The 25,535-nt window shown below is 45.8% G+C and overlaps 1 long non-coding RNA gene across 4 annotated transcripts; it reads left to right on the top strand.

Moving 5' to 3' along the window:
* The first annotated feature begins 1,753 nt into the window (after nt 1-1,753).
* On the top strand, nt 1,754-24,246 carry LOC110117248. Of its 4 annotated transcripts, none has more exons than XR_007279997.1 (5): nt 1,754-2,250; nt 2,326-2,509; nt 2,572-2,683; nt 21,342-21,760; nt 21,895-24,246. It is a non-coding gene; the product is annotated as an uncharacterized LOC110117248 (long non-coding RNA). The 4 variants fall into 4 exon arrangements; XR_007279996.1 differs by having other exon boundaries at nt 1,789-2,250; nt 21,342-21,388; nt 21,441-24,246; XR_007279995.1 differs by having other exon boundaries at nt 1,801-2,250; nt 21,342-24,246.
* The last annotated feature ends 1,289 nt before the right edge of the window (nt 24,247-25,535 follow it).

The following is a 25,535-nucleotide window of genomic DNA, read 5'->3' as shown; positions in this document are numbered from 1 at the left end:
GACCACGACGTTATCCAATATCAATACGGGTATCCCATTCCTCCTCCATAACATTCACTCGGTCATCGAGCTACTACGTAAGGATCATCATCCGCGCAACAAGTCCTGATCTAATCGTGCGAACAAGATTCTCACAGTGACAGTTATCGCCAATATGTACATACATGACCGGCGCGAGTCAGGGATCCCGAAATTCCGTCGCCCGTCATTCTCAAATCACCGTTACGCTCTCGCACCAGGTATTGCCATGAAAAGAGACTGACACTGAGAGAAAATCTCGATTTCCGAAATAAATGAATACGCGGTAGCGGAAATCTTTTGGAACTGGATCATCACTCGTCTATTGTCAGACCAGTTTCTAGTCTCTAAACTTCCATACTCTCATGCGGTTTGATCGGATACAACCGGCGCTCCCGCTTCTTCTGATGTTAATACATCGGCCCATTTTTAACGAAATAGTAGCGCATGTCCCACTTTCTTCTACGACTAGCTAGCAAGGCGGCTCACTCGTGGACGCCCCGTTTCCCCCGTGTACGGACACCGGTTATTCCTTGTTCTCTAGAAAACGAAAAGAAAACATTTAGAGAATAAAAAGTGCCTCGAGGACCGAGAAGAAGCTCGGTCTTCCTATTACTGATTGAGGAGCTTGCAGCAGACAATTATATCGTAAGCAAATATCAGCGTCTCTACACTGGTTCCATGCTGTCGAATGGACTTAAATACATATGGTGCAACAAAACAATGGATGGTAATTTTCAAATTTTGCGCTACTCCAAACGGGATTTGAATTAAACCGCTGTCGACCTAGGCTATATGTACGTTCAAAATATTATTCGAGAAGTCTGTAACGTTTTCATATAAAGTAACAGTGAAAAATAAAAATTTTCATACTCAACTTTTAGGAGTCTGGGAATTCGTGAAAATTGAACTCGATATGTCTTATTTTCGGACGCTCACAATTCCGTTATATACCGTTTTAAAATCGGATCTTGAAAGAATTCACTTCCGAAAACATATGTCCAGTTACAAGACTCAAAAAAGCTACGGATTTGAAAAAAAAAAAAAAAAACCAAAGGAAAATGCACATTTCAGTTTCCAGCTCTCGCGGTCTATGCGAACGTTGAACGGGGTGGTCCCTCTTCCGATTGTGACTTTTCGAGGCCGCGGGCCGGTCGCGGTTACATACACGGGAGTCAATCGGCGTTGGCCAGCATTCAACAAGTGACGCACTACGCAGCATATCCTGTCTCTGAAGTGTGAATAAAAAATTCTATAATACGCGGAAGCCGGATTATCGCTCAGCTTCCAAATAGCTCTATACATACATATGTATAACAGAGCGGCGAATTATATCTAATTATTCACCTAAAACACGCGCTACCACAACGCGTGGCACGGCCTATAATTATGCAAGGAATCCCGATTCATCATCGTCGATGACCTGCAAAACAGCACACGAAATATCTTCCAATTATCTAATTGTGAGTCCGGTTGCGAAAAGAGACCCTTTCGATATCCAAAATCTGCACAATCCTGTCAAAATAAAATAAGTCTCGGGTATCTCGCGTGCGTTGGAAATATCCCTGATCCCTGAAGTTTCATTCCCTAGAATTTTCGTTACCTGCATATCGTCTACCTGCAGTGTTCTATGGTCGAAGACTTCTTCCGGTCCTCCTACGCCACCGCAACAAAGGTTCGGCATTGCAACTGTAAAAAAATTACCGCAACCCTTATTCTAGCTGTATCGTACGTACTTTAAGATTTTTATGCACACGTAGTTAGGAGGCGAGGATCCACGAAAAAAAAATCTTTTCATCCAGAATGATGTTTGAAGTTCTTTTCGATAATTTTTTTGAAAAATTCATAAATAATTTTAGGGGTAGTTCACTCCGCACCGGGTTCCACCTATATGCCTACATAGGCAGGTAGATTTTGCTACGTTTGGATATATATGATGCCCCGCGCTGTTTTTGACTGCTTCGCACGCGTACTGTATATATACGATATGTACAGGTATACGTGCACGTGTACATAGATTCACTTCGTGACATGACGTTACGTAATGAACAGGTAGTCGTACGTAACACAACTCGTTTGCGCGATATTGTTAAAGGCTCGAGCTGTCAGACGCGGGCTCGAACGTGCGTTTTTGTTTCCAAATACACAGACACCCGCTGACTGAACAAGAAAAATTAATAAACTTCGATTGCGATTCCGGGAGTCATTTATACGATTATCGTACGATTATTGGTAAAAGAAAGACTACTTTCCTGTTGGTAAAATTCCGTAGTGAACCGTTTATAATAATATCAGTTATTTTCAAAGGTTTATTGGTACCGTCCAGCCGTGTACTCCGCGGGGCTTTAAACTTTGTACTTTCGATGACGAAAGTGCTCCTTGAAACTAGTGGCGACACGATGGTTCCCGTTAAGGAAATTAGACGTTCGCCGTTTAATTAAATCTTAACGAAGGCCCAACCGAGGCTTTCTTACCCGGAGCTGCGCCGAAGGTGAGTATCTAGGAAATAAGAAGAGAAAGACCATCGAAATAGTAACCAAAAGACTCTTGCAGCATACCGTATGCGGTACGTTTCTAAAACGCCGGGCGATAAAGCTGGTGAAATATTTGTTGCGGTCTGCTCGCCGCAGCAACCCGCGTTTCTTCCTCGGCAGCTACCACCGCCGTGAGTAACGTAGGATCTTATAATACGCGCATGTGCGCACATGACGTTTTCCATGTAATAAGTATACGTGTGTATATGACATAAAGCGTGGCGGGAATATGAGGATATCTTGTAGGGTAGGTTTAAAATAAGTGTAAGAGGAATATTATCTCGGTATAATAATGAATGAAGGGGGATTTTCGAGGTGTGGATATTTTTCGGATCGATTACCTGATTAGGGCAGAGGTAATTGGACGAGTGAAAATTTTTGAAGATACGTCTATCCCGGGGAGGAGAAAGGTAGGTGCGAGGGATGGAAGAGAGTCTGCAGGATTTGTATTGTAAGGAAATTTGCGAAACGCGAAATTATCAAGCTGGGAGGATCCTTGCAGCAGTCTTTCCGTAAAAGTTAGTAAACGCCCAGAGTCGAGGGGAGTTTTTGTCGGGCTTACTCTCGCTCGGCGCCGAGGGGGCGCTTTTTAGTACCCCATGCCTGCAGCAGTAGCAGCAACTAGCGAGAGAGAAAATTCAAAGACTCGCTCTCTGCTTTGTTGAATACAAGGTTGTGGTACATATTCAACCGTTATACTACCGATAAACAATATGGAATTATGAATATCGATTATTTATTACGGTATTCAAAGAATGGAATTTTATACGTCATCGATGCAACTATGGCTGCTCAAATACCAGAACAATTCGCGGACTATGCGGGTAAATAATCTTGAAATTTTCAAATTGGTCGGAGCCAGTGTACCTGACATGAAATTAGAGTGTGACGATGAGGACCTCGGATCCTAGTTGTTTCAAAATCGAATGTGTGGCGTCGTATCTGTTATTGCAACGTAGAGGGCTCGTAATTACCTCGTAATCTTGAGTTCAATTGATTACATATTGAAGGATGGTGAAAATATTCGTTGCCACGTAACATTTTTGTTTTCCAATTATCAACTCATCCGCCAAGAAATTCGGCCCCTCATTGTAACAGTCGTCTATCCAACTTATATAAAATAACAGATGTATTCTTTTTCCAAAAATAATTCTGGTTACATAAACTACTCGTATATATCTATAACAAATGCACGGGCTTCGAAGTTTCTCACGAGATTATTTTATAGTTTTTATTAAGGTATTTATTTTATTCACTTTTTTTCTTCGCCAGCATTCATCACTCGGATGAAAACTGTAATAACTATGAGTGCCCAGGGTGTAGAGCTTTAATTTTTATTTTGCTTCTATTTCTGTTGCAATTTTACTATTTTCTCTACTCGTTCATCTTCGCTATTACAGCCTTTCGTTCCATATCAAATAATGACTTGCCCAATTTATAAACTCATCTATTGCAGCGCACATTTTTTATAATCAAGATACTCGGTGGAGTCTTGCGTCACTCCTACGAGTGCATGCGAGGTCAATCTGAGCCAGCGTTTCTGTTGATTGACCGAATCTTTTCATCAGACCACGTCACTTTGAATGAGTTTTTCAACACCCGAAAGAAGGGCTTGGCTGCTTTCAGTGGAGAGCGTCGATTTTTCTTTTGACTTTTTGATTTTTTTCCAATATGTTTTTGTTTTAATCTGAAAGTTGTAGTTTTTATCCCATCTGTCTTATTGTTACTCGTTCAATTTGTTGTTGTTGTTTTTTTCGCCACACTAGTCCAGTGGAGTCTCCCTTGGACGCTCGTCATTCCAGTCTGTTTTTTTCGTTGTTTTTATTTCGCTAAGTAAAACTATTGGACCGTTAATAGATAATCTTTAAACCGCAACGTTAAGATCTAAAGCAGAGTTGGTCGTTGGGCAGTAGTATCTTTGATACCGGCGGGGTTCATCAACATTTCGGGGAATGTTGACCCATATTCATTACACGAATTCCAGACGAGCTTCCATTCAGACTTAATTTCTATAAAATCGGAGACCGAAGAGCTCAGATATGATGAATGCTAATAACGAATGGATCGTTTGACGATCATATTTTCTAGCACCGTCATTTCCTGTGATATACTACAACCATTTTAGCGGGATTCAAACATATGCCTACTTATATGGATATAATGGGTAGAAGGAAACGGCTTGGTATATTCTTATCGAACAGGATCGAAGGTGAGTTGAATCCCCTCAAAGCCACTGGGGCGTGAAGTGTTCGTCAAGTACATCAACACTGCGACCGAAAAATCATTCTCTGTCCCAAAACCAGAAACAATATACTGCTTCGATATTGTTATCGAACATATCAATGTTCAAAAGAAACAATGACGGAAAAAAGTGTACTTTGACGCTAGAGGGTGGAGCGGATGGAATACAGTAAAAAGGGTAAAAATTCGGTAGTAACGGTACTTGGTGAACTTTTTAGAGAGATTACCGAAAAGTATATTAACAAATGTGCGATACATCATTGGACTCCTTTCAAGAGCACCGATGATTATGAACTTTTATTTTTATCGTTTTTCTCACATTATTTTCAGACGAATACTTTTTGTTCGAGGAACTTTTTTTTCAGTTGAATCAAATTTACATTTTAAATGAGCGTAATGGGGGTACAAGCGTATGTAGGGTATAAAACGAGGTATACAAGTTGCAGCAGCAATGGTTGATTCAAATACTCGAGTGTTCAAAAGGATGATGTCAGCTCAGATTTGTTTTCAAATGGTACAGTTGGATCGATTGTTTTGGATTTTGAAATTCAACGGTGCACGATTATGTGACAGTTTTTTTTTCTGTGCAATGCACCCATGTTGCCTCCAAGGAATATTTTCTAAAAAATTTTATTTGCAAATTTTTTTCGTTCCTCACCAATTGAAGATAGTCGAGAGGCGTCTTTCTTATCATTTAATCAGTTTTCCTTGTTTTTTTACAAAATTGTGTTTGCGTTCAAGAGGAGAGTGATATATGACGAATCCAGGAACATATAATGGCTGTGCGAGCAGCTCGCTAACTCACCGGCAAGAAGTAAAGAAAGACGATTGGTGCTGGCGTCACGGACCAGCTACCTACAGCCGGAAGCTATCATGCCCAAGAGCGCATCGTCCCAGGGAGAAGGAACTTCGAGGCGTGTGTAAGGAATGGTACTCGTAACGGAAGATCGCTCCGTTGGGGCGTCGAGTGAATCGTGGGGCAGAAATGTCAGAACCAAAATTGCGAAAAACCAAATTGGAAAACGATCATAGTCCGAACCTTCACGCCCCGCTCCTCCAACGGTATACGTGTAACATCTGAAATAGTGACTGTGATTATGATTTGTTTCAAAGTTGAATACAAAATTAACGAATATGGTATATCTCTGCGACGTTTTTAACCGTCCCGGATTCGTATCCGCGAACGGAGGAAACGGAACATGAGACTGGAAAGGGCAAAGAATGAGGGATGGGGGTGAGGAGGTGAGGAGGTGGGCTAAAATTTCCCTGGAGTCAGTGGGATCCGGCAAATGACATTAACATCGAGCAACGTCGGACTAATGAGAGTACGGCTCCAGGGGAAGAAGGTCGGCGGTGGTACCTTCGACGGCGTTGCTCTACGCGCTCTGCCGTGTTCCCTACGACCAACGTAGCTTCGCTCAGAACGCGGAACGGGGAATCGATTCCCGCGCAAAAACTACCGCGCAACAAACCTGAATAACCAATCACATCGGGGTAAATTCCGCACGAAACTCAGGACTAACAACTCAGGCTATTTTTGGACACTTCACATTTTACTTCTATACAATATTTAGGCGAAACACATCCTACCGGCTTTTCCGCTGCAGATGCAACTTGAGTCCGTTACAGATGTATCTGTGCCCATCGTGTAATTCGTCCCTGAAACTGACGTACGCTACGTTGAAACGGACGAGAAGAGACGAGACTAAACGAGATGTTCGCCGTCGAACACCGCGTCCAATGAATATATAATGTCCTAATACACTATGCACACTGGGCCGTGGGGATTTTGAGCGGCGATTCTAGAGAATCGCATGATAACCGAAAAATAATAATTGTTACGCATTTTTACAAGACTACGAATAGACGCGTTAACGGGGATTCTGTAATCATGACAGTGAGGCAGGATTTCACCATGCAGCCAAATTAAATGGAAATTCAATCTAAATTAGTGGTTAGAATAATAATTTCTGTGGCAGTCCAATATTGTGACAACGCTGCAATTTTGTTGACGTGTATTGGCGCGTATCTATGTGGGGCAATCCATGTGAAATCGACCACTTTTGAACCCAACCCGTTTTGATTTTTCTGAAACTTTTTTGTTCTTACTTTTTACCCCACTGAATACGTTTTTGCGACTTTTTACAAATTTGTTTACCCAACCCAAAAAAAGTTTGGAAAAATTAACTCTTCTCAAATAGTCATAACTTCTTCGAAAATTGACTAATCGGGACGTTTTTTTTTTCTAGATTCTTGTTTTCCAACGTACTGGTCAACTGAACATACAAAAAAACTTCAGATGTGAAAATCTATAAAATTTTTCCCTTTTTTTGAAAAAAACTCATCAATTTTTTGTAATTTTACTTTGATTTATTCTGTGAATTTTCCCACGTCCCCCGTATAGTGGGCTGCATTTTCCTTCTATTTGAATTCGACCAAAAAAAGGTTTTTGAGTTTTCCTCAATCTTTAACTTTTTCTACGATAAAACCTTTGTTCTTGTCACGTGAATAATTTACTTAGATTGTTTTTATAGCAAAATCAAAGTTTTACCCATAATACATCATCCAAACATTTATGACGAGCGCCCGAACCACCGGCGCAACCGTGCTGGCCACACCGTTATCGGTTTGTCAGAATTTAGTTCGCACGACGTAGATCGATATTGGTATTTTGCAAATTCGTAGAAACCTGGAAAACTGGCCGGTCAGGCAAATCCGGATATCAATTTGCACAGCCCTGCACGGGACGACGCCGCTCCGCGCGTATTGATCCCGACCAAGTCTCATCGATCGAGTGGCCAGGGCGCCCTAGCCCGAGTTGCTCGGGCTTAACCGGTCGTCATTCGATTTTCCTTCATTTATAATTTTGCGACTCTCTCTCTATCTTATATGTGACCCTTGGCCCTCGGTTTAAATCTTATTTTTGAGTTCGATGTCTTAGGAAACGTTGCCTCGTTTCGAAACGCTCGCAGATTATTTTCGAAAAATGGCAAATTATCACGCGTTTCTCCAAACGTTCGAATACGTGGGTGCGCTATTCGTATCCACGTTATTTCTCGGAGAATCGTCTACAGGCTTATGCGATTTGCCTTATTACGTACGTATTTCAGTCGAGCCTATGTCACACTCGATTTCACGATCGTGAACGATTAAACTTTCGGAGAACTCACAACACCTGGATTTCATATAAAAATTTAGCAACATGGCGAAACGGAACTCATCGATATGACAGTACAAATAGAATTGCGTTTTTTCATGAAAAATTACTGATCGTCTCAAGTTCAAAAACCACAAGATCTTTATGTACGTTATGTAGATTGTAACGATATGAGATTTAAAATTACCGCTATAGGTAAAGTGACACCTGTGTCAGATAATTACTGGTCAAAATGATGACTCACCTTCCGAGAAGTCGGAAGGAATAAAAGGATGGGACTCTGGGGAAGACAATTGATGAGTGAGGACGTAAGTGCGTTCGCTCGCTAGTTTTATTGAAATATCATACAACACGAGGCAGTAAAATTCAGTGCAATCGATTAAACTGCAGCTGAAATAGAAGAATACAATATAAAAACAATCGTCAGTGACGATCAGCTGTAATTAATCAGATAATATTTTATAAATTAAACAAGGACTTGCTACAATTTTGAAGAGAAAACTCAACACACATCGCCTGTACTGACAATGAGCACGAGCATCGACACCAGGGCCTCCATCACGAATCACTTAACGTACCTGCGAATAAAGAATAAATAGAGCAAATAAATGGAAATCCCAAGATATCACAATCGTACCTGCTGAAGACGTGGTTTTTCCTCATTTCACGGCTAACTTTGGTCTCACCTGCGAAGAAGAAGTCATTGATAAGATAAGTGAAATTTCACCAAAGAAGCGATTAATTAAAATTGATCCTACCATGTTAGTCCAGTGAATCTCCCCAGAGGACAATTTTACTCTAACTATTTTATTTATACAATTATACACCGACTCTTAATTCATTTGATATATACAACGCGTTATACTTACCTGCAACGATTTTACGTTCTTTATGTACATGTGTGAATGAGGTGTGAATGTTTAGGATTGACTCAATATTGTCGCTTTAAAAATATATTGCAATAAATTGGCATCTTCCGCGTCACAAAATCATCACTGCTGTTATAAGTTTCATTTATTAGAATGATGCCTCTCGAATATCTATTATAATTTTACAAGATATATTTACAATTTTTCATCTGTTTCTTCCACCGTTCATTTCCATTTCCACGCATCAAGGATCCGGTGTCGTTGCAACACCCACGACCCCTAGGCGGAGTGATTCCCCATTTGTCCTGCGAGATATCCGTCTAACAAGTTTTCTGAAAACTTTTTGCAGCGTTTTGGGAGAAGGGGGCGTTGGGAAAAAGAAGGTCTACGAAGGAGCGGGGTGGTGTGCGAATTCATCGGTCACGGATAGGAAACTTTCTTGGAACTCATGTTATGAGAACTTTCCACCGCCGCAGTGTAGCTCGGTTTTGGACGCGAGAGAGAAGTGGAGTGCCACGTGGGCATCCTAATAAACACCGAGACACGTTTGCGAAAACATTAGATGGAATAAAGAGCAGGGAGCATGAAAAAAGAAAAAAATAAAAAAAAAATATATATTTCATATAAACGCGCAAAGAAAGGATTATACCGAAATTAAAAATAACCGCCACGAGCAATTTTCGCATCACTAGCCGACTGCACGTCCTACATGTTTACAAGCGAGTTATTGAAAATGCGCGATGCGCACAGGAGTGCTGTTATACAACTCGAGCGCGAGGTGCGCGCGTGGAGATACACGGAGTGGCGTCCTAGACTGCTCGTACTGATTTCAAAGAACATCGATGCAGCGCTATATGCATAGGGGACCACCAATCGAATTACGAGTGTAAGAATCATATGCAAATGATGAAACGAGATAGTAGAAACGGACGTAGGTCAACGCCATAAAAACAATGCGCGTTAAAGTTTGCGGTAACGATTCATCAGGTTTATATGCATGTTTATAACGAGACTTCTGCACATTCACCACCGATCGAAAGCTCTTGAAATATATCGATGAGATTCCTCAACTTTATCCATATACATGTATGTTCGGTTATACACCTTGAAGAGAGAAAGGGTTGCGCCCTCGAACGAATGCGTGGCACGAGGTCGTAAAAATCCGTTTCCGGCTTGAAAGGGCTGGTACGGTGGTATGTATGCCGCACCGACTCGTGCAGCTTTCCCTTTCTGTGACCCAGTGCAGCTTTCGCGGTTTTGGCGGGTTGCGCGCACAGGTTGAATACTGCTTTAAACAACGGCGTACTTCTGACTCCCCCCAGGGTGCGTGCACGCGGTTGCCAAAACTGCGTAAAACTGCTAGCTAAATCGCCAAGAATCCGTGAACAGAGAATTTCCACACGACGACGTCACGGACGCGAACCTTACGGGAATTGAAGTTCTCCGGCTTGGGCGATATTCTTGAAAGTGTCGGATCTTGGGTCAGTGGGTGGAATTTAGTAGGGTTACTTTTCGACGGTCGGTCGGTCGACGCATCCAATTCCTGTTCATGTATTTAGGGTGCCAATTGACTTCTGAAACCTTGACGCCAAACGAAATTAATTTCAAGAATCCTCGTACAATCTCGTATCTCGCGATGGCTCTATCAAAATCATCCGCACTTGGAGTTGCTAAATGGTCATCTATTGGCTGGCAATAGAAACTGGTTATAAAGTTCGACAACTAATAATCGTTGCTGAATGCAACGATGTCTTGATGATGTAGAAATTTTGTAATAATCCGATCGCGCGTCAAACTTCTTTCGCTGTTTTCTTTGGAACTTGCATTTGCCTCGGTCGATTCATGCTCACCTTGAATCAGTCGGGCAGCCCTATGATAGAGAAGCGTAATTTTTGTCAGAGGTTGAACCGCTAATACACGTAGTATAATTCAGAATTGCACACATGTCGAGTGTCGCGGGGGACCCAATTGGTAACCCTGTTCGTTCCGCAGCGGCTATGCTTATCTCGAGGAAACTCTCACGTCTATATTACCGACGATTTCTACGAATTCCGCACCCAAGCAGCGAATATGCGTTTCAACGCCAGTGACATTTGAACGTACCGGCGCCTCCTCCGTCTCTCTCTCGAGCTTGCGCTCATCAGTTCGGACTCGCACCTTACACTCTCCCGTCTTTCTCAATCTAGCATCTATTCGCGCCGCGAAGCTCACTCCCCTTGCTCATATCGTTGAAGCGTTCCTCTCGTTCTCTCTCTCTCTCTCTTCCTTCCCCGCACTCTTCCGGCCTGGTGCTTTCTCTCTTCATGCCACCCTCTGTTTCTCTCGCACTCCTCACTCTATACAGCGTTTCGACGTGGACGTGGCAACCGTGCGCCACTTGCGATAGCGAATATTGGCAACCCAGCAGTGACTCAGCAGCACCGCTAGCTTGGTGGCTCGTGCAACGACGAAGAACCATTTACTAACGAGGATTTTTTATACAAAAAGGAAATATCGAGACGCTGCAGGTGATTCTACATCGGTGCATAAAATTGTAAAAAATAAAACGCGGAATGAAAAATCAAAAGTAGCGTGGTTCGCAATACGTATTGAAGAATAATTTGAAGATGATCGAGAGCTTCGGAAGCTCGAAACTCTCGCGCCTCTTGACGCCGAGCGGAACGGTGGTAAAAAATAACACATAAAAAAAAACCCGAGAAAAAAAACAAAACAAAAAAAACGAGAAGCGAGATGAAAACTCCCCACAACGTGGAACGCGTTCCCTTATTTTGAGAATTCAAACGGTCGACCTACCTTACCGATTCAGCAGGAAGCGCAGACGTCATGTCATGTCCGGTGTTTCCGTATGTTGGTCAATAAGGAAACTACTACGGTATGACTACACATACATGTTTGAGGGGCGGGGGGGGGGGGGGGGGGGGGGGGGGGGGGGGAAGGGGGGGGGAAGGGGGGGGCAGGGCCGTAATTTTTTTAACGGGGAACCCCAGACCTCCTATGCACGCATGCCCGCTGATCACCGATGCGTAGCATTTTCCCTAATCGATTCATCGCATCCAAAGTCGCCCGCGCATGTTGTGCAGTGCGCTTTTATCGGACGATTTTTGTCTTGAGACTTATAAGCTTGTAACACCCGTTTACTTTTGTGCGGCGAAATTCGTTCGTAGTTTCGAAACATCGAAAACTGGAATGATTTCGCTGGCTTACGCCCGACCGTTCTGACAATACGATATTCGTAGAGACAGCCGGACATGGTTGTTTCTCTGATCTTTGGATATAATGTATCATATGGCTAGTTATTTAGCGGCACGTGTACCATACGACCATATAGTAGCGGCGCGCACTGCAAGCACAACAAGTATGCTGAACTTTCTTGCCCGTCAACAGTCGTTTATTTCAAAGTGCAGGAGCAGACCGTCCGCAGCAGCAACATCACCACAATGATTCCTCGCCGATCGACTAAGCCGGCTGCTCACGCATCTGCCGTTCATCGATAGCAGCGGTGCTGCATAAAGGCGCTGCAGCGTTCAAATGTGTCATCCGTAGAGAACGATCGTCAAACTAGCAGCGCGTATAATAACACAACTCTCGAAAGGATACCACGCTCTCTTCCGAGTATCTAGCGCATCTTATAATCCAGATCAAATATATTCCGGTCCATCGTCTTCGCAGTATCGGGGGGAAACCCCTCCCAGAATCACCCCGAATCCGAAGGTAGAGTTAGGAAAGAAGAAACGACGGAAGTAAGCTGGAGGCAGGCTATGGCAGTGAATTCACTTCTCGCACCCAACTTAACGTACGTTCCACGGCAGCGGGGGGAGGGGGGGGGGGGGGGGAGGGGGAACGGGCGCCGTACCGCACCCCACGGTGAGTGTGTGCCTCGATACCTCACGGTGACATACATACCTGTTGCTTGCACCTATTCCGTTGAGTCGAATCACTCGAACCGCGTGTGCCCAACCCCGACACGAGTCGATGCGAACCCACCCCTTCGCTTACCCCCTAGCGAAGATATCATTGTATTCGCGTAGTACTTCCGGTGGACGGTGCAGCGTTCGCACCGCCTATGCTATACTGGAATTGCCTACCTTCTCCGAAACTCCCGGCGATAACGGGTATGGGGGGAGGCGTTCATACAGTTGTACCGTATCGTAGAGTTCACCGCTTTTGCCACCTGTGAAACGGCAATTAAGTCGCACGCCATTCGTCGCCGGGCCATTCAGCCCGCTGCGGTATAGCCTCGTTAAATCAGCTGCTCGTTGAAATTACTCTGCAGAATACAACTATCGCCGGCGACTAACGCGCCCCGTTTCGCGAAATTTGTGTTTTCGATAGGGAGAGTTCGGTGGCAGTCAGTGGGTCACTGATCGTCTCGTAAATCAGTCCGGCTTTATTCGTACGGGGGGAGAGGGGAGGGGGATTTGTATCGGCGCTCAAATACGGGAAGAGGAGGAGAGAAGGTCATCGGTCGGACTGCGACCGTTTTGCGTGCGAGCGAACCGGTGAGAACGACCAAACGGAATCCCGAAGTGGTTGGAACGGAGGCGATCCGTCCGGCAAGTGGCGCCGACGAGTGTACGCCACACTGATCCCACCTCTTCCTCCTCCCCCGTCTACCGACGGCAAAGTTTAACATAAGACCGCCACCGACGCACCGCTCTGTAAAAGATGGGCCATTCCACCGCCGACGGTCCTGTATGGGTGTTTACGAGGAATGTGGGCTCTCAGGGATCGAACGGAGCAACAGGTATCTCAGAAGTTGAACGACACAGACAGTTGTAGGAAAATCATGTGCGAATGGAAAGTGGATTTCGGGTTCACTCTCTACACCGCGTATATCGCGGAAGACATTTTACATCTTCGATATTTTCGATAAAACGTTCATTCGCACGTCGTTCTCGATATCGCTTATCACACGGTGTGTTATACGTTATCGCCGATCATTTCTCGAGACGGCGCACATTGCGAATTGATCGCGAGTCACCCATTGAGACTAAACTTGTCCGGCGGTGGAAACTCGGGGTAGATAAACACCCCAGTGACCCCGTTCCACGCTATACCGCCAAGAGCAACAGCCGGGCATTAAGGCGGAATTAACAAAGGGTAGATAGATAGATAGATGGATAAATGTAGCGGGGCCTTCCAGCGATCCCGCAGGTCGGTTGGCTCGCTTCTCTGCACTGGGAACCGGACACTCGGCCTCCCTCGCTCGCTCGTTCGCTCGCTCGCCATCCAGAAGAAGCAACAGGTCCTCTGCAAGGATGCAATCATACGCCGGTCCGGGCGCTACTTCCGGTGTCTCCAACCACCTGCGCTGTATACGGCGCGAGGGTCTACGTAATCCCTTATTTTCACTTTTTCACCCCACTTTCTTTCTTTCCGCTCTCGCGATTGTACTAATATTTTCTCATCGCGGATTTAGAATTCCGATCGGCATTCGGAATGACATCGTTCACCGGCGGGGTACAACGCGACCTTCGCCGTGACACTGTTGTACAGCTTTAACGGAGTATCCACACCACGCGATACGATATCGTCGGGAGCGTTCACCTTGTAAATCTCTCGTACTGCTGGGACATTCGAGCACGTAGGGACGCATGCACCTGTGTCAGTTGTGCGCCTGTAGCTGGTATAGGTATACCGTTACCTATAGTTATACGCCAAAGGTATTTATAGGTATCACGTGTTATCCGTGTAGTAAATTCCTAGATAGAGGGTATAAATTTTCTCCCCAACGTATGAGACGTCGGACGCGCTGGCTGTACGTTCACGTGTGTTCGTTCGTTGCAACAGCGGCAGCCCCACCCCCCTCGCAACCCATATGTGTCGATGCTTCGCGGCCGACGCGGTGGGATACCCCTTCGGTGTACTGTAGCGTACGCACACCTCCAAACTACCGGCGTCTTCACCCACGCGACACAGGCGGTAGGTTGTATATCCGCGTACATCTGTGTGCTCGACTTTACCTAGCGGTGCTTCGTACGGAGTCGAAGGTATACGTGTACACGGAGCCGCTACTCATTGATTTCGATCGTTGATCGGCATTCGCGTTGCCCATTCATGGATATCTTATCGCTTTACAACCGCAACAACCTCCTTCCGTCTCCGTCACAACTCCCAGCCGCAGCTCCCGCGGGTGAGGAGGGTCCCTTCGCTTCCCTTCCCTTCCCTTCGCTTCGCTTCTCTTCTCTTCTCTTTCCCACCGTCGTTGCCGTACTGCCACCAGCGGCTCTCCTATCCACCCGTTCCAGTAGCGGCAGCAACACCACCGCATTCCTACACATCTCACACCTTCCAAAGTTCCAACTCATGAATGAACGCGTACAGTAGACCATTTATGCTTTCCACGGTCTGTATTGTGTTGTTGTGTTTGTCGAGTTAAACGGGCTTCTGGATCTCGCTGCTGTTGCCGCTTCCTCTCCACCTCCTCCTCCTTTTCCCCACCTTTTCCTCTGGTCAATACTATTTCCGTCTCTACTATCTCCAACTAACGACACGAGCGAAATCTTATTTACCGCCGAACTCGAACGAACGTCTATCGCGTAAACGTTGAAATCTTTAAACCAGACCTACCTCATACCTCCCCATACCCCCCAGGGTTCCGGATTATAATCCCACCTTGAGCAAACTCGGCGGCTTGAGCGCATTTCTCAATGTCATTCCGACCTATCCCAAGCTCAGAGTCGCCGTCTCTATTCCTGTTTTATTGGAAACACCGGAAGCCGTAACATCCGGTCTTTATCGATAGGCACGCGAATGACGATTCCGTCAAGTTTGACAATTCTCTTACAACTCGAGCCTGTCCAAAACGGGGAACACGTGGCGAATTGTAAACACCGGCTCAACTCCGGCGTTCGGGTCTCTTCACCCCCCTCCCCCCCCCCTCCGCCCCTCCCCGCTCAGGCATTGTTTGCATTGCTCGGCGGTTACGGGGGTAGGGGGAGCGAATCCAGTCGATCCAGAGACATTAAAATCTCAACGCACGCACGCTAAAGGAGCGAATTTCAAGCGTATCAAGATCCGACCTTGGCACATCACCTTCGTATTTCGCATTGGCGAGAGCGAGGACCGTGAAACTAAATCGTCGCAACGACGCCATTGATCGGGACAGTCGATTTCACACAATAGACCGGTCAAACGTACGCCGTGTCTACGGGAAAAGCGAGGGCGGCGGGCGGAGGGAGGAGGGAGTTCGGGGGGTCTTCCCATTTGTCGAGTTATGAATGGAGATGTCGGAGAACTATTGCACCGTTAGCTCGGCACAAGAGCAACCAACGTCCGTGTAGCAGTAGCGGCAGGTTCATCGGTTGCTGCGCTTCGGACCGGCGCCGTTTGGGCTCGTGATGCGAGTGCCGCGGTGTGCCGTTGATGTCGGTAAAGGGAAATGGAAAGAGGAACGAACACCAGCCGCGCAATCGGAGCCGTGGAGAGGTACGGGGGGGACGAAGTGGCGCGGTGCAGCCAGCAGCCGAGGTGGAGGGAGAAAGGGAGGCTGATGGCACGTGCTGTGTTAATCGAGTGTTCTCGTTTTAGGGTTGACCGAGGTTAGTTCCCGGTTGTGCGGTCGGTTGGTTGCAGCCACCACGTTGCAGGACCGTCCATTCTTGAAGTGGCTATACACACGAGCGATAACGAGCCGCCGCCGCCGCCGCCGCCGCCGCTCCTCCGTATTCGTCCAGCTGACCGACGAGCACGCGTCGCGAGGTATCGAGGAAAATCGTGACGGGCTCTATTCGCTCGATATCGAGATTCCCTCGTGTGATTGGTTGAATAACGTCGGGCGATTTCTATCGACGATCGTAAACTGTACGGATTTGCTTACGGATGTACACTGAAATGGGCCTCGACCTTGGCATTGCCGGTCTCGTGATTTCATACCTTCGTCTCGCAAAAATGCGTACATCCGACAAAATTGATGAGGGGAACGCGGGTTAAAAATCGATCGTCGGAGTGGCGTGCGAAGCGCGTTACTCGCTCGGGGGGTAAACAGTCCGATATATCGCACGACTGCCGCGGGGTAGCGCGACCGCGACGATAATCGCCAAATGTTAACGTTTTGGACCGCGCGAAATAATATCGACGATCTGCGCTCAATCGAGACACGGAGGGGATCAATGACGAATGCGCGAGAGCGAAATAGTCCGGGACGCGGGTCGCATATCTAAGACGCGAGATCAACTTCCGGGGGTTTGAGGGACCGCGGCTGGTGGCGGTTACCTTCGATCTTTCGTCCTCCGTCTTCCGCAGCCCATTCTCGCGTGGGCCACTCGTCCATTGACGGGCCTCGTGTCGTCCTCGTTTCTCTGTCGCGGTAAGAGTGAGGTGGGGTTCGCGCTCTACTCTGTCGCTCTTTCGCCCGGCGTAGACCGTAGTACTACTCCGTGAACACCCGCCCACGCCTCGCTCAACCCCTGATCGCTCCTTTGTTTATCACCGCGACCTGCAGCGCGTGGGCGAGCGAGAGAATGCGAAGGAAAGAGGGATAAATAGAAACGGGCGAGACGTACGGGGTGGGCGACAAAGACGGGGAGCGCGGCGGCGAAGAAGAGAACCTCGGTGGAGAAAAGGCGGGTCGCGCGCGTTGGGGATGCGGGGTCAAGTTGGGGGGGGGGGGGGGGGGGGGAGTAAAAAGGGGACTCGACGGCAATTAGGAGCGAGAGTGAGCTGAAAGATTTCCGTCATTCCGAGCTCTCCCGCGCCTCGTCACTGGGTCAAGTTCAAACGAGAACGTTGCACCCCGATCCACGCCACGTCTATAAGTATACATATACGTGTGCACAGGTAGACCTATAATTTCTGCACCGCCGATCGATCGATCGATCGATCGGTAGAAACCCCCTGCGGATTATGTGTGTAACACGTATTTCGGTGAATTTCTACTTGGGAACCACTGCGCATTTGCCCTTGTAAAGTTGGGAAATTCTTCTCTGTTTCAAGAGAAGGAGGATTCACGTCTATCGCAGGCGGATATATATACATATAAGCTGAAAATATATGCAACAGTTATCACGTTCCGGGTACGTTGCTCGGATCGCTGCCGCTGCTGTGTATGTGTATAGTACATGCCGCTTCTACTCGTAACTTCGTATCGCTCGGTGCAGACGCTTACAACTCTGTGAGTGGGTCAAGTTCATAGCTCTTATGATAACTTACGGGACCGTTACCCTTACCCCCTTCCTTTCCCTTTACTTCCCTTTCCTCGCTACAGCGGTTAAACACGCCGCGTGTCTCCTCCCTCTGTACACTCGGTACGTGTACCCAGGTATATGTATACCAGCTTTACTCTATTCCCCGGAGTAGTTTGCCAAATGCCGTTGCCCTTTTCCCGCATATTTTCATCCCCCACGGAGAAGCGGAAGGAGGAAGAGGAAATAATAACAGAGCGCCGCAGGCCACGTGCAAAAAGAAGTTGGAAGACGCGAGCTAATTGTAAGTACTCAAACTCCCATTAGCTAACGGTAACCGAAAGTCCGAAAGATGCGTGTACCTGACGCGAGGATGCCGAGTGTTTTAGTTGACCGGTCATATCCCCGCCCAAGAGTTCGGCGGTCTCGATCGTCGTTTTTCCATTTTTTCTCATTATATCGTTTGTACCCCGGTTGCAGTGTCCTCGCTTGATTTATTCACGAGTTCGAAATCGTTAGCGCGTCTCTCAATTGAAAAGCGCTTTACGTACTCGATGATTTTTTATCGGATTCGTTGCAAATTTGTTCTCACTTTCCTCTTCGAAGTAAGTAGTCTTGATTGACCGACTACAAGGCGAACGTATGTGCTCCGATGGAAAGACGAACGTCGTCGTTAAGTTGTGATAAAAAAAGAACCGGAACCCGATGCCTTTTACACGCGACGGTGACACCTGACGCGCGGCGTTGCGTCGCTGAACGTTTACAGGAAAAAGAAAAAAAAAACAAAAAAAAACAAAAAACAAAAAGTATCGCGTGCCAATCGCCGCGAGGAGGTATAAAAGGTATACTAATCGGTATACCAGCAAGAAGTGTAGTGAACCTTATAGAATCCTCGTCTAGTTCGGGAATGCGAGACACATGTGGTGCAACGCCATTTATATCGTATCAAAAAACTGGACGATTCACTCGGTTGATTAAGTTATTATCATGGCTACGCTATATATAACGCAGGAGGTTGGACGTTCGCTGTACTCCTCTTTACTTATTGCAGCAGTTTTACTTGATGCCTATTACGGGCGCTGGAAAAAATTGGATTTCAAGAATCACGCCACTCAAATATTCAGCATATTTCCGTGACCGATCGTTCACTTGAATTCATATTCGTCGGGATCTCAACAATGAGTTCAAATTTTTTACTATAGTTATTGTTTGATGTACGGAAATTGTCACAGAAACGACGTGCACTTCCGACTATAGAAAAAGCTCCGATCGATTTCAGCTGCCTAACCAACATTAGAGTGATTCCAAAAAAATCGACTATCTTTTTTTCTCAAATATATCGAAAATGTTGTTGGAAATAATGAAACAAAAAACCTGATTTCAATTTCCCGTATGATCAACATGGGAAAGCTTGTTTTTTTGAGTTTAGTATTTCATAACTCTTTAATGATTCATCAAGAAGGCTAGACCAAATCATTTTCTTGTATAAAATTGAAAGCTCTACAAAAAACTTCGTTATAATTTTTCGAAAAACCGACGCGTTTCGAAGTTATTCAACTTTAGAATATAATGTATAATATTCTCTCATTTTTGTCAAAGTTTTCAAAATTTTTGTATTATGATTTTTTTTTTGGTTTCACAGATGCTTTCATTCAACTGTTAAATTTCTAATACTATCGTATCTTAATTTTTCAATAAATTCCAATTATTTTTGTTTCAACTACAAAATATTTTCATTTATTTTTTTTTTTTTCCTTAACTTTGTGACATTAGAGTAGTTTTATTAGAATTCTGAAATTTTTTGATGAACTTGATAGTTTCGTGAAAAAATTGGATAAAATGAGAAAATAATATAAATCATATTGTTTCAATTTAATCATAAGTTGAATAACTTCGAAACGCGTCGGTTTATGGAAAAATTATAAGAGAGCTTTGTTGTAGAGCGTTCATTATTATACGAGAAAATGATTCGGTCTAGCCTTTTTGATGAATCATTAAAGAGTTACAAAATTCTATACGCATGTTTATCATACGGGAAATTGAAATTCATCATGCGGGATATCTCAATATTAATATTAAGGGCCGTGGCTTTCACAGGATTTTTTATTTCATCATTTCCAACGATATTTCCGATATATTTGAGAAAAAAAGATAGTCGATTCTTTTGGATCAGTCTAATGTTCATATTGCCAAGAGAGCATCGTCCGACCGATTCACTGACAAGTTGGTTGCGTAAGACCGGCTAATAGACTTTCTCGAAATCCCCACCGCGCGGCGTCGATTTCTTCAGGAATAGTCGACGACGTCGGCTCGGGTGCGTCGATCTTGAAACGATTTCATATAAATATATATATATACAGAGTATTGAATATTTCTTTCTCTTCTCATCGGATCGTCGTCTGCTGACTCGGTCTCTGCAGATTTCGTCATTCCAATTAATTATCGAAAAATTATGCCGCTCAGATCGCGAACGGTACAGAGACATCTGCGTTTTCTGGACTATATCAGTTCTGCAGAAATTCATCTAACAAGTTGTCCGTTTGGCCATTCGGAGAGATGAGAAAGGAGCGAGAGGTAGCGGGGCGCTTTTCACAAACCTATACGCCGCAGAGTCCACGGAAATGTCTCTTGAGAGGAAACGCCGCCGCGTCGCATCGCTCCCACGACTACCAAGAGTAACGAAGTCTTCGTAGTAAGTAAGAGCGAGACCAAATGAGACAGGAAACGGATTCATCTGGTGGCGCCGCTCTGCCGACGAAATGCCAAAGCCGCTTCTGCGCGTCCGAGTATAAGTTTACCTCTATTAGATCTTACGTATGTCTAACGGCGCAAGAAGAAGGAACTTTCAGAAGTCAGAGATGTTCGGTAGAAAAATCGAAAAAAGTTACGCCGCCCCCCAAAAAAATAAACTACATTGAATGGTTGGAGGAAAAAGTTTAACGCCGAAGATTGAACACGAATTTATCGAGCGGTTGAAATTATTTTTCAGGTACACTTTGATAGTGAATTATTGGGCGTGGGATCGGCGATATCTTTAGCCGTTTATAGGAGTACCGCAATCACGGAAATTAATGTCGAGTATTCGTTGCATCGCCAGTGTGTGAGTACGACTTTTTCCGGTCGAAGGCACAGGGCAAGAGAACTGACTTCCAAAAGTCAGAAATGAAAAACTTGTGCAAGCCCAATCAAAAAAAAACATCCAATCGAGACGAAAGGAATCGAGGTGATCGGACGCGAGTCTCTTTGGCCGCTTGCGTAAATATGCTCGATACAGGTTGAAAGTTATTCAGATCTTTTTGGAGTACATCATAATGACGTGGGAGGATTTCGAGCATTTATCATACTGCATCTATAATCTAACAGACACTATAGATATACGTTTATGTATAATTTTTTATAGCGCGCGGAGATCGGGCTTTGGAGAACGGTGGAGGTTCTGTGGTGAAGGTAGGTATGTTGTACGGTACACGAGTACGTATATAATATACGTTCTGTGCAGAGACCGTGCTGGAGTTTCACCGACATTGCGGTGTGGAGAGAGAGAGGACCGAGCTCTCTGACTCTGAATCTGACTACGCCGCTGCCGCTGCCGCTGCCGCTGCTGGTGTTACTGCCGTTGCCGCTGCGTATGGTGAAACGTTCGAGGAACGTTGAACAGTGACGGAAAGAGGACGGCCACGCGACCGACGGAGAAATATTATTGGGAACGTGGGAGAGAGACGGAGGAATAAACTTTTATATCCACCGCCTTACAGCTCCAGCTCTAAACATACCCGGTGGAACAAAACGTTATACGTATACTCGTACCGTACAACGTCTGTACGTATATGCATTCAGTGAGCGTGTTTTTGCGAAAGGAAATAAAAAAAAAACCCAACTGCGTCATTGGAATCTTTTTTAAACGCCATGTCGGTCTTCTTTTTGTTCATTTATTATTTTCTTATATTCTCCAGGATGTCTAGTTATCTTTTATTCGCCAATACCTGCAGGAAAACCTACATTCTCTTGTCGTCGATGATGATGATGATGATGATGATGATGATGATGATGATGATGATGATAATTTTATATCGATGCTGGGTGAGAGGAGCTCGGGGGAACCGATGCGCTACTTTTCTCCGGATGACGGTAGGGCGTAGGGCTAAACAAAATTTTTCACGCGAATCCAGAAGACAATCATTCGGGGTGATTTTCTTTCACACCGATGACGATGTTTCATAATCCACCGAGTATATCGTGGACAAGGACGGTCTTTGGGACGCCATGGTCTGCGAGAAGGACAGACTGTCAACTCCGTAAGCTGACAAGGTTGCAAGGTCATCGTTCCGGGAGTGTGATAAGAACCTATTGCAGAATGCAGGCATCGGGCCATAAAAAAAGACGGGGACTTTTTTGCATGACCATACCCGACGTTTCTACGACTCTGGGAAGAGTATCTGGCAGAGATGGACGAATGACGGCTAATCGCATGCGGGAATACCGGAGAACGGAAATCGCGATCGTAAGAGAGACCAGAGCAATCGGTGGTAGATCACCGAGTGTACAAAAAATGTTGCACATACGGAGGAAGGGGTAAAAATTTGAGGCGAGGTGGTCTCCGAGGTTGACGGCTAATCTATGCCTCGGTATACGCTGTATTGTAGCAACGTCGCAAGTGTGTGGATATATATATATATATATATATATATATATATATATATATATATATATATATATATATGTATCTATATAGATGTACAAAGTGGAAGCTGGGCTGACTGGTTACTTTCTAAATTTAGGCGTCCATACAGTCAGCAGGTGATGAACATTTTAGGAAGTTGGCCTACGATGGCTTTCGTCGAATAAAAAGTTCTCGTCAAACTTATTCCTTATTTTTCCCCCCCCCCGCGACGATACGAATATCGACTCGGCTTATTGTACGTATACAGTGGTGTACGCGTGAGATGGTCACGCGATCGACGAATACTTCCTTGTATTCTTCGCATTCCCATAACTTCCGCAAGTAATCTTACCGAGCTTTTTTTCACTCTACCCCGAAAGCTCCGACGCAACAACGATCCCGCGTACACTGCACGAAAAGACGACGAACATTACCGCGCTAAACACGTCGAGGAATAGTTCCTGGCGCCGACCGACGAGCGTGAGGAGCGAAGTAGGTTTTAGGTCGATCGGGCCAACGGTGCGGCCGCGTGTGCGTTGTGCGCAACGGTTCCAATTTTCTACGTAGTATCGGGTCTCGGTACCATTTTTTTAGGCGTCTGCCCGCATCCGACCGGTATTTCATACTCTTCAAAATCGATCTTCCCTTCGTCCCATGCACAGGAGTGTCGAGGATGAATTTCCTTACTGTTCCTTGGTCGGTCGTATGCGCACAGCATACGAAATACCGACGAAATACATGTAAATCGCGCGTCCCGAAGTTAAGCTCGTGGTGCAATCTGAACGGTATAGGTATAATACGCATGGGGTTATCAGGCAGGCCAACTAACTACGTCATATCGCACTGTATTGAAAAAAAGTGTACGTCCGCTACGACCGCGTATATATTATACGCTTCAAGTTTCAATCCAGAAATTTCCCCGAAGGCGATTCCGTTCTGATTTTGAGAACAAAGAAAAAAAAAAAAAAAACAACAACAACAATTGAACGAATAAAAAATTAACGCTTCCGCATTGTTCCAATAATTCCCAAACAATAATCATTCTCGGTATCGAGATCATGATTGGCGGATGGATTTTCGTCAGGGCGATTGAAACGAGTCTGTTTACTTAAAAGTTGGAACCAATAGCAGAAGAGGGTGAATTATCACGGACCTTTGCGACCGTAATGTGAGAAAATTGTTGATTTCTGCATTAAAAGGTTGCGTGTTCATTTCTCTTCTTTCTATACAGATACACGGTACTACATACCGGTACAACTTTTGTTGTAAACATTTCTCAATTTCTCTAATACGGCTGGTAGCGGGTGTGTAAGGTATATGCCAAACTGCCGTGAGTACAAGGGTGAAAAACTTTGAATGGGACGCTCTTCATGCGCTCGCATATACACAACGGATCAAGTCTTCTATACCTGTGATATACATATATACATATATCCATAGCAAAATAGAATACGCGAGGGTAGGTCACGGTAGTTTGTGTCTGTGCACGCGTACGACTATTCCTACTCACGCATTAATACCGTGACAAATCAAGCACGCATACAACACCAGGGATGTTTCTATCGGAGGCGCTACGTCCAGAGAAAGATGAAAACAAGAAGAAGATGTGTACCAATCATGCCGATAACCACGGTGGGTAGACTCCCATTTGCCGTTAAAAAAAAAACGCATCCGGGCGAAAATTGACGTCTCCGTCGCGTTCGGTGCGAAACATTTGTTTTTTTGGAACGAAAATATCCTACGCAGGTAGATTCGTAAAGCGATCGATTAATTAAAGGAAGTATCGTGAAACTCGAGGCGGTCGCGGTGTACGTACACAGTGATACTATACAGTGCTATATTTTGGTTATCTGAAAAAGCTGCGGGAGGAAATTTCGCCACGGGGCCCTTTCACTTCTAGTTATGACGGTGGTTCGAAATATACGTATATACGCGGGCTGCAGGAGCGGGAGCTCCGCACCGGCCCGCGTAAGAGGGAATGAGAAAACGAGCGAGGGAGCGGAGCGAGGGTGGCGATGGAGTGGGACTGCGAAACGGAGCGGGCGGAGTGGGAGCGGTGGAGAACTCGGCGGCTGTGGCGAGAGGCGACGCCGATGGTATGGGGGTTGAAGAGCGAGGGGGTGTTCGGCGATATAATGGAAACTCCTACTCGGGCGAGCGGCGGCTCGGATCGCGCATGCCCCGGCGGGGATGGAAGGGGCGCGGGGAGAAGTGGATGGAAAAAATCGGCTGAGCCAGAGGGGCGGCGGTATCGATCGAGGCGTTCGAGCTTCCACACCGCCCGTCGCAGTGGTGGGTGCTGCAGGGTGCCGTGCCGACGAGGATGACGTCGGCGTTGGCGAGATCGCGAGGCTTATATACCGAAATAGTCGACGGGGGGACGACCGGGCGCACTGCGCCCGAGGACCCTTTGTCCTGCGTCAAATAAACTCAACGATTCGACATCCGGCTAGCCCGTGGTACGTGGTACTCGCACCCTCAGCTATCGCCGATCTAAGGAGTTACGCAAAATTAATATCCGAGGATAGATACAATGTAACGATATTCCGTCAAGTTTACGTACACACTTTTTACGAATGAAAATTTATCGCCCATCCGAACGATCCTCGATCCTCGTTATTCTTGAATATTTTCGGCGTATCTTCCACCCTGCCGACGATAGGTGGACGCACCTGACTTTCCGCCGTAGTCGCGAGTTTCATCACTTTTCCGTACAATCATTTGAAAAGCCATGGCCGACCCGTTCGTGACAGACACTCCTTGCGCGGCGGTGCAGTTCGCCGTTTTAGCGCGGGAGAGTCGACGCGATACCAACGTGCACGTAGACACATCGTATCTTTCTATATTTACCTGCATGTAGCCGCTACGTTGCGATGCCGAGTCCCGGTCATATTTTCAATCACCGTTTACCGCCTATTTTGCAATAGGTATTCG

This window comes from Athalia rosae, chromosome 1 (genome assembly GCF_917208135.1).
Source record: "Athalia rosae chromosome 1, iyAthRosa1.1, whole genome shotgun sequence".
In the NCBI taxonomy this organism is placed as follows: domain Eukaryota; kingdom Metazoa; phylum Arthropoda; class Insecta; order Hymenoptera; family Athaliidae; genus Athalia; species Athalia rosae.
The sequence above is the reverse complement of the archived record's forward strand: the minus strand, read 5'-3'. Positions and strand labels throughout refer to the sequence as shown.